Source organism: Erinaceus europaeus, chromosome 16, assembly GCF_950295315.1.
Source record: "Erinaceus europaeus chromosome 16, mEriEur2.1, whole genome shotgun sequence".
In the NCBI taxonomy this organism is placed as follows: Eukaryota; Metazoa; Chordata; class Mammalia; order Eulipotyphla; family Erinaceidae; genus Erinaceus; species Erinaceus europaeus.
In genome coordinates this window covers 39,547,549-39,559,928 of record NC_080177.1, presented here as the reverse complement: position 1 = coordinate 39,559,928, position 12,380 = coordinate 39,547,549, and the positions used below count along the sequence as shown (strand labels likewise).

The window sequence follows — 12,380 nt, the reverse complement described above, 5'->3', positions numbered from 1 at the left end:
TATAATGAAACTGATGGCACTGTGGGCTAACTGATAGAAATAAGAACTAAGCCCTTACCGCGCCATATCACCTCTGTCGCCTTCAACCAAATTGCTACTGGTGGTGCCACCCCACATTATACTGCTACTGAATTCCTTCTATAGACTGCCAGCAGAGATACCGAGCCTGAGAAAGTCAACCTCACAACTCTTCAAATCTGGTGAGACCTTTCCTAACACATGCAACTATCTACATCCACGTTAAATGGCACATCATTTAATTAACTGAAACCAGATACAGACTAGGGTTTAGGATACTGGGTACAGGTGTACATGTATCCATAAGTAAGGGGCAATTATATAACTCAAAGTCAAAGTGCTCAATAATGGCTGAAGTGCCTAAAGAAGGCATCATATATTCTCTAGTTGATTGGACTTAGACCAAATTAGCTGGGCAACCTAACAAATTCCCAAAGAAGACAGATCCCTAAACCAAATTCTGGCTGGGTTCAACAAATGATACTCAATGTCTAAACAACTGAGAGAAAGTCTAAGATCATCTGATAGAGTCCTCTTTATCAAAAGTTGGATAAGGGCAAGAGACTAGTCCACTTAATAATGGCCCTTTTGGTCAATATCATACCACCTCATCATCTGGGGCCCTAATAAGGGAATCCTTGGATTCCCACACACATATGATGGGCCTAGACCCCTCTCTTCACCACTACTTGTCACTTTAAAAAAAAAAAATTTTAAGGGCCAGGTGGTGGCACACCTGGTTGAGCGACATGTTACAGTGCGAAAGGACCTGGGTTCAAGCCTCTGACCCCCACCTGCAGGGGGAAAGCTTTGCAAGTGGTGAAGCAGGGATGCAGGTGTCTATCTCCTCCTTTCCTCTCAACTTCTGGCTGTTTCTATCCAATAAATAAAGATAATTAAAATATATATATTTTTTATTCCCTTTTGTTGCCCTTGTTTTGTTATTATTGTTGTTATTGATGCTGTCATTATTAGATACAACAGAGAAATGGGAGAGAGAAAGATGGATACCTGCAGATCCGCTTCACTGCTTGTGAAGGGACTCCCCTGCAGGTGGGGAGCTGGGGGCTCAAACCGGGATCCTTATGCTGGTCCTTGTGCTTTGCACCACTCATCACTTTCTATCAGGAATGGCATCTTGTGTGCCCTCCCAGGACCTTGTCCTCACCATAAAGCAATGATGGTAGAGATAGCCCCAGTCTCCAATGGTATCCTGCTCTGTCACTCAAGAAAGACTGGTCCTGAAATGAGTGCAGCCTGCAATGTTCCCAACTGTGACCATGAGCTCAGAACAATGGGGACTTAGAGGTTACACAGGCTCTGGTGATATATATATATATATGCCCTGGGTCAGATGGATGGAGGTAAATAGTTAATTTTAGCCACAGAATTTTTTTTTCAAGAACGGGAGCTATTCTCTGCCCAAATCCAACTTTCTAGCCCTTTGGTCTACTCTGACACCATTCACTCAGACAATATTCTTATCCAACCCCAGGCTAGCTATCAAATTCAAGCAAAACTACCAGAGTTGTGTGGCCCCAGGAACATGCCTAAAATGGACTTCCTAGCTTTCTTCTACCCTAAAATCCCTAATCTCATCTGCTCTAATCTTACTTTTGGTTCCTGTTCATTAACCATTTTGCCTTAACTTAGATCATGCTACCTTCCAGACACCGAGTTACAGATGCTACCATGACTCCATCCTGACTTCTCTGGGTAGATGACCTTACCAATGTGCCCTGGATCCTTGCACCTCCAGAGCTCTGGTCCACTAGGGAAAGATAGAAACAGGCTGGGGGTATGGATTGACCTGTCAAAACCCATGTTCAGTGGAGAAGCAATTATAGAAGCCAGAATTCCTGTATTCTGCACCCCCAAAAACCTTGATCCATACTCCCGGGGGGGGGGGGGGGAGAAGTGATACTCCAGCTCATTCAACACCCAGAGAGAGAGAAGGAAAAGAAGAGGGACATATGGAGGTAGTTATGTTGTCTTGAATAGCTTGGAGGGGAAGAGAGGACTGTATCAGGAGAATAAGGGGGCAATTATGTATGAATGTGGACAGATAGTTGTAGAGATGATGGTTAGCCCATGTCTACAACCTTAGGGGAACTGTGGTAAATTGCTGTGGGAAGACTGAATATTCAGTGGGCATGGTGTAGATTTAAACCCCTGTTGACATGTAATATTGTGAAATAAAAATTTAAAAAAATAAATAAGCTTCTGTGACATTATTTTGGGTCACAGAACATCCCTTCTCTTCTAACTTAAGACCTGAAGGGGGCCAAATAGTGGTGCACCTAGTTAAACACACACATTACAATGTGCAAAGACCCAGGTTCAAGCCTCTAGTCTCCACCTGCAGGGGAAAAGTTTCACAAGTGGTGAGGCAGTGCTGCAGGTGTCTGTCTGTCTCTCTCCCTATCTCCCCCCTCCCATCTCACTTTGTCTCTATCCAGTAATAAAAATATTTTTCAAAAATATTCTCTTTTGTTGTCCTTGTGGTTTCATTGTTGTAGTTATTATTGTTGTTATTGATGTCGTTGTTGTTGGATAGGACAGAGAGAAATGGAGAGAGGAGGGGAAGACAGAGTGGGGGAGAGAAAGATAGATACCTGCAGACCTGCTTCACCACTTGTGAAGCGACTCCCCTGCAGATGGGCAACCAGGGGCTCGAGCCAGGATCATTATGCTGGTCCTTGCACTTTGCGCCACCTGTGTTTTTTTGTTTGTTTTTGTTTCTGTTTTGCCTCTAGGGTTATTGCTGGGGCTTGGTGCTTACACCATAAATCCACTGCTCACAGAGGCTATTTTTCCCCCCTTTTGATGCCCTTGTTTTATTTTTGTGTTTATTATTGTTACTGATGTCATTGTTGTTGGATGGGACAGAAAGAAATGGAGAGAGGAAGGGAAGACAGAGAGGGGGAGAGATAGACACCTGCAGACCTGCTTCACCACTTGTGAAGCAACCCCCCTGCAGGTGGGGATACAGGGGCTCGAACCAGGACCCTTATGCTGGTCCTTGCACTTAGCCGCTGTGCTACCGTCTGGACACTGATAAAAATATTCTTTAAAAGACCTGAGTCATTTCGAATATTGAACAATAATTCGTATTCATTCATTTAGTTTCCAACCAACTCATTCCAGTTGAGGGCACACAGGGTTATCAACCTTGGACAAGACACCCTTCAGGTGAAGGCTACATCACTCACACACATGCACATGCGTGCACACACACACGCACCCACATGCACCCACACAGTACTCAGGCTGGGACAGTGTAGACAAGTTAGTGAACCTAATGTGCATGTCTCTGGGATTTGGGAGGAAACTGTAGCATTTGCAGAAAACCCATGATGACATGGGAAGAACCTGCACATTCCACACAAACAACTCTAGCCATGAATCGATTTCTGCCCCCCTAATCAAGGGCCTACTGTATTTGAATTTCAGCATGATTTTTTTTTTTTTTTGCATAACCATTATGCTATCGCTCCCACCTAATAGCATCATTTTTAACTGGGCTTAATTCCATCTATGTTATAATTACTAGTGGGATATGCAGGCCCACATTTCCCCTGTTGGGAAGTTTGGGTTCCCTTCTGTTAAGGCACATTGTTGTCTGGGTTTCCAATCTTTCAAGCAAGGTTACTTTTTTTTCTTAAGTGGTTTAATAATGATCAGCATGATTGTTGGATAAGAGGGGCACAATTACACACAATTCTCACCACCAGAGTTCCATATCCCATCCCCTCCACTGGAAGGGTCCCTATTCTTTATCTCTCTGGGAGTATGGACCAAAGATTATGGGGTGCAGAAAGTGGAAGGTCTGGCTTCTGTAACTGTTTGCCCACTGAACACGGGCGTTGGCAGGTCAATCCATACTCCCAGCCTGTTTCTATCCTTTTCTAGTGGGGTGGGGCTCTGGGAAGGTGGGGTTCCAGGACACATTAGTGAGGTCCTCAGCCCAGGGAAGTCAGGTTGACATCATGGAAGCCTCTGAAACTTAGTGTTGAAAAGCACTAAGATATAAAGCAGGGGGCTGGGCAGTAGTGCGCAGGTTAAGCGCATGTGGCTGGAAAGTGCAAGAACCCTGCAAGGATCCTGGTTCCAGCCCCCAGCTCCCCACCTGCAGGGGGGTCGCCTCACAAGCGGTGAAGCAGGTCTGCAGGTGTCTATCTTTCTCTCCCCTACTCTGTCTTCCCCTCGTCTTTCCATTTCTCTCTGTCCTATCCAACAATGACGATAGCAACAACAATAATAGTAACAACAAAAGGGCAAAAATGGTCTCCAGGAGCAGTGGATTTGTAGTGCAGGCACCGAGCCCCAGCAATAACCCTGGAAGCAAAAAAAAAAAAAAAAAAGATATACAGCAGAACAAATTGTTTAATCATCAGGAACCTAAAGGGAAGGCTAGAGCAGATGAGATTTGGGGTTTTCATGCTGTAAGAAGCTAGGAAGTCTATTTTAGGTATATTCCAAGGGGCCCATGACTTTACTAATTTTTGCCTGAGCCCTACAGCTAACATGCAGGTATGTTAAAAGTATAGTCTGGGAAGATGGTGTCAGAGTTGGGAATAGGACCAGAAAGCTGGATCAGGGAAAAGAGGAGCTCCCAAATATGGGAAAGTCTATAAATACTATTAACTGTAGACCCCATCAATAGGACTTATGGCCCTTGTATTTAGCACAGGAGCCTGTGTAACCTCTGCATCCCTACTGATCTGAACTCACATTCCATGGTTATACCTAGGAACATTCTAGGATGCACTTATTTCAGGATCCGTCTTCCTTGAATAGCCATACGAATATGTTGACCCAGCCTCCCTTTGGAGAGCGGGGCAATTTTTTAAAAAAATTTTTTCCAATCTTTATTTATTAGCTAGAGACAGCCAGAAATGGAGAGTGAAGGGGTGACAGAGGGGAAGAGACAGAGAGACACCTGCAGCCCTGCTTCACCACTTATGAAGCTTTCCTCCTACAGGTGGGGACCGGGGGTTCGAACCTGGGTCCTTGCACACTGTAGCATGTGCACTCAACCAGGTGCACCACCACCCACCCCAAGAGTGGGGAAGTTTTTACCATGGTTCTACAGTGAGGGCAAGGTCCTGTAGAAGCTTGCAAGGGGGCTTATAATGTTCCTGATGCAGATAACCAGTGATGATAGAGGGAGGGAATCTATGTGGAAATCCCAAGATTCCCTGACTAGGGCCCTGATAATGGGTGGCCTTGTCGTGTACCAGAGTGATGTCTGGTTCTTTTCCTCTCTCTCCTCCTATTTCTTCATAAATAAAATCTTTTTCAAAAGATATTGGTCAGTGTGCTATGATTTTGTAATGAGTGTAAGAGTTACTAATATAATGTGGAAGGGTACCCAACATTCTCTTTTTTTTTAAATATTTATTTTATTTATTTATTCCCTTTTGTTGCCCTTGTTGTTTTATTGTTGTAGTTATTATTGTTGTTGTCGTTGTTGGATAGGACAGAGAGAAATGGAGAGGAGGGGATGACAGAGAGGAGGAGAGAAAGATAGACACCTGCAGACCTGCTTCACTGCCTGTGAAGCGACTCCCCTGCAGGTGGGGAGCTGGGGTTCGAACTGGGATCCTTATGCCGGTCCTTGTGCTTTGCGCCACCTGCGCTTAACCTGCTACACTACAGCCCAACTCCCCCCAACATTCTCTTAAACCTGATTAAGGATAGTGATGGGAAGCACCATTTCCACAGCTTTCCCTCATCTGTGAGAGACCATTAGGGTCAGAAAAGCACTCACCAGCAGAGCAATAGTCTAGTGGTAGAATGCTGGGTTGGCTATCCTGAGGTTCCAGGTTCAAATCCCGTCTTGCCCCAGTGTGATGTGTCCTATAAATAATTATGTTGAGAGAGAGAGAGAGAGAAAGAGAGAGAGACAGAATTATGAGCCTAAAAGGATACAGTTTTAGAAACCAAGTCATGTACGACATAGTATTTTGAGCTGTCAAAAATATAGTTCATGTGGAGATATGGAAAATTAAGATCCCAAATTGTGTATACACTGTGATCACTACATTTAAAAATAATTATGGTACCAGCAAGGTTGCTCACTGGGCAGAATGTGTGCCTTGCCAAGTGTGCAGCCCAGCTTCCGATCCTTACACCCAGTAGTAGGTCTTATGACACTAGAGGAAGCTCTGTTACTAGACTCTCTCTATATTTATATGAATGAAAATGCAACATGGGGGAGTGGTGAAACCACACATGCATGAGGTCTCGGCTTTTGCAAAGAAAATAAAAACCCACATATATATATATATATATATATATATATATATATATATATATATATATGTAGGGTGGGGGTAGATAGCATAATAGTTATGCAAAGAGAATCTCATGCCTGAGGCTTTTAAGTCCCAGGTTCAATCCCCCACACCACCATAAGCCAGAGCTGAGCAGTGATCTGGTAAAAAAAATATATATGTATGAAAAAGGGCTAAAAGAAAATACAGCAAATGCTAACTAAGAGTGCCTGTGTTACAGTGATGGATATTTCTTTATTATGCTCATGTTTTGCAGTGTAGTTAATTTTTTTTCTTTCCCCACACCTATGGACATCTAGTTTTTGACAAGAGTGCCCAAACTATTAAATGGAGAAAGGAGAGTCTCTTCAACAAATGGTGTTGGGAAAATTGGGTTGAAATCTGCTGAAGAATGAAATTGCACCACTATTATTTCACCACACACAAAAGTAAACTCCAAATGGATCAAGGACTTGGATGTTAGACCAGAAGCTACCAAATATTTAGAGGAAAATATTGGCAGAACTCTTTTCCATCCAAATTTTTAGGCATCTTCAATGATACAAACACAAATGCACAGAAGACTAAAACAAAAATAAACCAATGGGACTACACCAAATTAAAAGCTTCTGCACAGGGGTTGGGCAGTATCGCACTCAGTTAAGTGCACATAGTGTGAAGTGCTAGGACTCATGCAAGGATCCTGGTTTAAGTTCCCCCCGCCCCGGCAGGGGGGTTGCTTCATAGGCAGTGAAGCAGGTCTGCAGGTGTCTGTATTTCTCCCCCTATCTTCCCCTCTTCTCTAAACTTCTGTCCTATCCAACGACGACAGTAGCAGCAACAACAACAATGGATACAACAATGGAAAGAGAAAAGAATGGCCACCAGGAGCAGTGGATTCATGGTGCAGGCACTGAGCCTCAGCAATAACCATGGAGGCACACACACACACACACACACACACCAAAACAAAAAAACTTCTCCACAACAAAAGAAATAACCACCCAAACAAAGAGAACCCTTACAGAATGGGAGGTCTTTATATAACATATATCAGATAAAAGGCTAATAACCAAAATACATAATGAGCTCACCAAACTCAGGAACAAAAAGCCAAATGACTCCATCCAAAATGGGGTGAGGATATGAATAGAATATTCACCAAAGGGAGTCGGGCTGCAGCGGGTTAAGCACAGGAGGCACAAAGCACAAGGACCCGCATAGCCACCACCACCACCACCCCCACTCCCCACCGGCAGAGGAGTCGCGGTGAAGCAGGTCTGCAGGTGTCTTTCTCTTCCCCTCTCCGTCTTGCCGTCCTTTCTCTGTTTCTCTCTGTCCTAGCCAACAACGACGACAACAATAATAACTACAAGGGCAACAAAAGGGAATAAATTTTTTTTAAAAAGAATATTCACCAAAGAAGAGATCCAAAAGGTCAACAACATATGAAAAATGCTCCAAGTCATTGTCAGAGAAAAGCAAATAAAGACAATGATCAAGCACACCCATGCAAAAAGATTTGTGTACACTTACATTCATAGCAGCACAATTTGTAATAGCCAAAACGTGGTAGCAACAGCAGATGAGTGGCTGAGCAAGTTGTCTATATACACAATGGAATACTACTCAGCTATTAAAAATGGTGAATTCACCTTCTTTACTCCATCTTGGATGGAGCTTGAAGGAATCATGTTAAGTGAAATAAGTCAGAAACAGAAGGGTGGGGAGTTGGGCGGTAGCACAGCAGGTTAAGCACAGGTGTCACAAAGTGTAAGGATCCCAGTTCCAGCACCCTGCTCCCCACCTGCAGGGGAGTCGCTTCACAGGCGGTGAAGCAGGTCTGCAGGTGTCTTTCTCTCCCCCCCTCTCCATTTCTCTCTGTCCTATCCAACAATGACATCAGTAACAACAACAATAATAACTACAACAATAAAACAAGGACAACAAAAGGGAATGAATAAATATTTTTAAAAAAGAAAAGAAAAAGAAGTAGCTCATTAAAAAAAAAAAGAAACAGAAGGATGAATATGGGATGATCTCACTCATAGGCAGAAGTTGAAAAATAAGAACAAAAGGGAAAACACTAAGCACAACTTGGACTGGAGTTGATGTATTGCACCAAAGTAAAAGACTGGGGTGGGGGTGGGAGGGGGAGGATTCAGGTCCTGGAACATGATGGCAGAGGACCTAGTGGGAGTTGTATTGTTATGTGGAAAACTGATAAATATTATGCATGTACAAACTACTATATTTGCTGTCAGCTTTAAAACAGTAATCCCCTAATAAAGATTTAAAAAATGCTCCAAGCCATTGATTGTCAGAGAAAAGCAAATAAAAACAATGAGCAAACACACAGGTACAAAAAGATCTGTATATACCTATGTTCATAGCAGCACAATTTGTAATAGCCAAAAGCTGGAAGCAACCCAGGTGTCCAACAACAGATGAGTGGCTGAGCAAGTTGTGGTATATCTACATAACAGAATACTACTCAGCTATTAAAAATGGCAAATTCACCTTCTTCACCTCATCTTGAATGGAACTCGAGGGAATCAAGTTATTAGAGATAAGCCAGAAAGAGAGGGATGAATATAGGATGATCTCATAGATAGAAGCTGAGAAATAAGAACAGAAGGTTAAACCTCAAGCAAAACTTAAGTAAAGGACTCTGGAGGGTAGAGAGGCTTTCAGGTCCTGGTGCATGATGGTGGAGGATGACATAGGCTGGGAGTGTGAGAGGGTTTAGCAGAAAACAGAGAAATTTTACTCAGGTACCAACAATTATGTTTACTGTTGACTTTAAAGCATTAATTCCTCCAATAAAAATTTTAAAAAGTGGTCCTGGAGGTGGTGCAGTGGATGAAGCATTGGACGCTCAAGCACGAGGTCCTGAGTTCAATCCCCGGCAGCACATATAGCAGAATGATGTCTGGTTCTTTCTGTCTCTCCTCCTATCTTTCGCATAAATAAACTCTTTGAAAAAATTAAAAAAAGGTTTCTGTAAGAGCTGGGTAGACAGCTTTGCTGGTCCTAGAGGCCACAGTGTCAAACCCCTGCACCACCTTATGTCAGAGTTGTGCTGTGTTCTGGCCTATTTTTTTGCATTGAGAACCACTACATTTATTTCTACATTTATTTGTTTATCAGAGCACTACACAGCTGGTTGGGAATTGAACCTGAGGCTTCAGAGCCTCAGGCACACAAGTCTTTTGCATAATCATTATGCTCTCTCCTCCCATAGGATAGAGATAAAAAGGTTTTTCACAGTTACTCTGACTTGAAAGTATTAAAGCATTAACATCTTCTCTGTATTCATCATTTATCCACAGAACACCAAAGTGTGAGGCTACCAAACTCAAAGTTTTGCCGAGATAAGAATGTCAAATTGGATTCTCCCAACCCCTTCATTTTACAAATAAGAGCACTTCCTAGCCTTTAGACTTGTAGCAGGTGGGCCAGTGAAATAGCTCACTTGCATAGTGGGCTATTTTGTGTGCTACCCAGGTTTGAACTGGGACCCCACTGCTTTGAAGGAAGCACTGATGCTGTGGGCTCTCAGGTTTTTCACCACTCCTGTCACCAAAGATAACCAATTTAATTTTCCCAGTCTTCCATACAGGTTGACACTTTTTTCACATTTGTATACTCAATTCTCTTTCTGTATATAAGTGAAACTATTCTGTAGCTTTCCTTCACCTCATTATACTTGCTTCACTAAGCACAATCTTCTCCAAGCCCATCCACTTCATCCCAAAGAACATAATATCTATCTTTACTTCTGAATAATATTCTGTTGAGTATATCTCCCATAACTTTTTTATCCAGTCATCTGTTGAAGGGCATTTTGGTTGTTTCCAGGTTTTTGCTGTTGTCAGTAAAGCCACTATGAACATAGTGGGCATATTCCCCCCCCCCCCCCCCCGCACACACACACACACACACACACACACACACACACACACACACACACACTGCTTATGTCATTAAAATGACGATGAAGACGACAATGATGATGGATGGCGGCATACCCGGTTAAGCGCACACATTACAATGCAGGACGACCAAGGATCAAGCCCCCAGTCCCCACCTGCAGGTGGTTTTCTCCCTCTCTATCTCCATTTCCTCTATCAACTGCTATCCTAGCAAATAAATAAATCTCAAAAAAAATTTTAAATTTTTTTATTGGATAGAGACAGTCAGAAATCAAGAGGGAAGGGAGGGATAGAGAGGGAGAGAGTCAAGAGAGACACACCTGCAGCATTGCTTCACCACTTGTGAAGCTTTCCTCCTGCAGTTGGGGACTGGGGGCTCGAACCTGGGTCCTTGCACACTGTAACATGTGCGCTCAACTAGGTGCGCCACCACCCAGCCCATAAAAAAATGTTATTAAAAAATTACGGGGGCCGGGTGCTGGCGTACCTGGCGGCGCACACGTGTTACAGTGCACAAAGACCCTGGTTCAAGCCCCCAGCCACCACCTGCAGGGGGAAAGCTTCAAGAATGGTGAAGCAGTGCTGCAGGTGTCTGTCTCTCTCCTTCTTTCTCTCCCCCTTTCTCTCAATTTCTGGCTGTCTCTATCAAAGATAAAAAAAAAAAAATTAAAAAAATCAATCACTTGGGCAGAACCAAAACCTAAGTCTACCTAATGAACGACCTGTAGGGAAAGGAACCAGATGCCCGAAGCTAAAACGAACAGTCGTCACGCCAGAATTCATAGACACGGCAGATTAGTCAATACGCAGCTGTGAATGGCTTTAGGTAGACTTAGGTCCTTTCCCTACAGGTCCTTCTGGAGGTTCCCTTCTTCCCCACCACTTGGGGGCCCCGCAGACGCTTCACCCTGTTCAAGACCCGCGGCGCCCTTCCCTAGCACCTGAAGTTCCGCACAGTGGCCGCCGGAGGGCGCCGCGACACCCAGCTTTCGGCGGCCCCTCCCTCCCCATGCCAACCGTCGATTGGGCCGGCGTGTGACGTCACGCCGTTTTAGCCAAACAAATGGGTTTCGGGACGAGCGTTGGGCTCCGCCGCGCGGCGCTGGGCGCTCGGTCCGCCTCGGCGCTGGGGAATGAGCCAGGCCTCCCGTCGCCGCCGACGCCGCCACAGCCGCCGACGCATCGGGGTGCGCAGTCCCGGGCCAGGACCCGGCCCGGGCAGGAGCGCAGGTGGGTCGGGGCCGGGGTGGGGCGAGGCGGCGCGGTCGGGGTCCGGCGGCGGCAGCCACCGTGGCCGCTCCCCGCCCCCTCCCGCGCTCCCGGGGCGCCGGGCGGTGGGGGCGGGGACGTCGCCCGCGGGTGCAGAGCTCGCCCGGCGCGTGGTGGGCAGCGACCCCGCGGCCCGCGCCTCCGGCTGGGCTGTCTCCGCCCGCGCGCGGCCGAGCGCCGAGCCCTGAGGGCCACGGAGGAGCGGGCAGGCGCGGGGTCCGAGGAGACCCCAGATAGGCCGTGCGGAGGCACCCGGCCGGACGGCCGACCTTCGGGATCCTGGGGACTCGCGGCGGGTGAGGAAGTCGTGCCGGAGGAGGGGGTCGCCTCGCTCTGGCCGCGCCCGCCCGGGCTCGGCCACTCTGCCCCTGCCTGTCTAGGCGCAGGTGAGCTGGCGCCCGCCCTTCACCTTCCCGGGGAGCCGGCTGGGCTGAGGCTTGTCTCGCCTCCGGCTGGCGCGACTCGACTGCGGCTCGGCTGGGTCCGCGCGATGAAGTCATAGTGCTGCGGGTCCGCGCGACCGTGACGTCAGGGGGTTCCGGGAGCGGGACTGTGATGTCACTGAAGGCCCTGCGGGGCCCTTGGCGCGGAAGGCCCCCCCCCCCCCCCCCCCCCCCGCCGCACTCCCCGAACCGAGCCTGAGGAAGTCTGGAAACCCAACGCCCGGAATCGCAGCGGGTTTGAATCGAAAGTTCGGGATCATCATTTTAAAACCATTTGAACGTAAGAGTTGCCAAATTCTTGGACTTGATCTCATTGCTAGTACAGTTCGACACAAGACACATTTGCTTCAGAAAAGTCAAAATCCAGAGTGATTTTGCCTGTGGGGGGGAGGGGAGGGCTAGGTAGACGTGAGTGTTTAAATGCCTTTCAGGAAGCT

The 12,380-nt window shown here is 46.2% G+C and overlaps 1 protein-coding gene across 2 annotated transcripts in view; it reads left to right on the top strand.

The window, feature by feature from the left end:
• The first annotated feature begins 11,327 nt into the window (after positions 1 to 11,327).
• The window catches only part of FBXO34 (F-box protein 34), an 81,643-nt gene continuing 80,590 nt past the window's right edge, over positions 11,328 to 12,380 (top strand). Inside the window, exon 1 of one of the 2 annotated variants that reach the window (XM_007527380.3) lies at positions 11,328 to 11,461. The gene's annotated coding sequence lies outside the window, so the exon portion shown is untranslated. Of the gene's footprint in view, positions 11,462 to 11,794; positions 12,224 to 12,380 lie in introns of those variants that run through there. The other variant, XM_060174931.1, reaches the window with a different exon arrangement.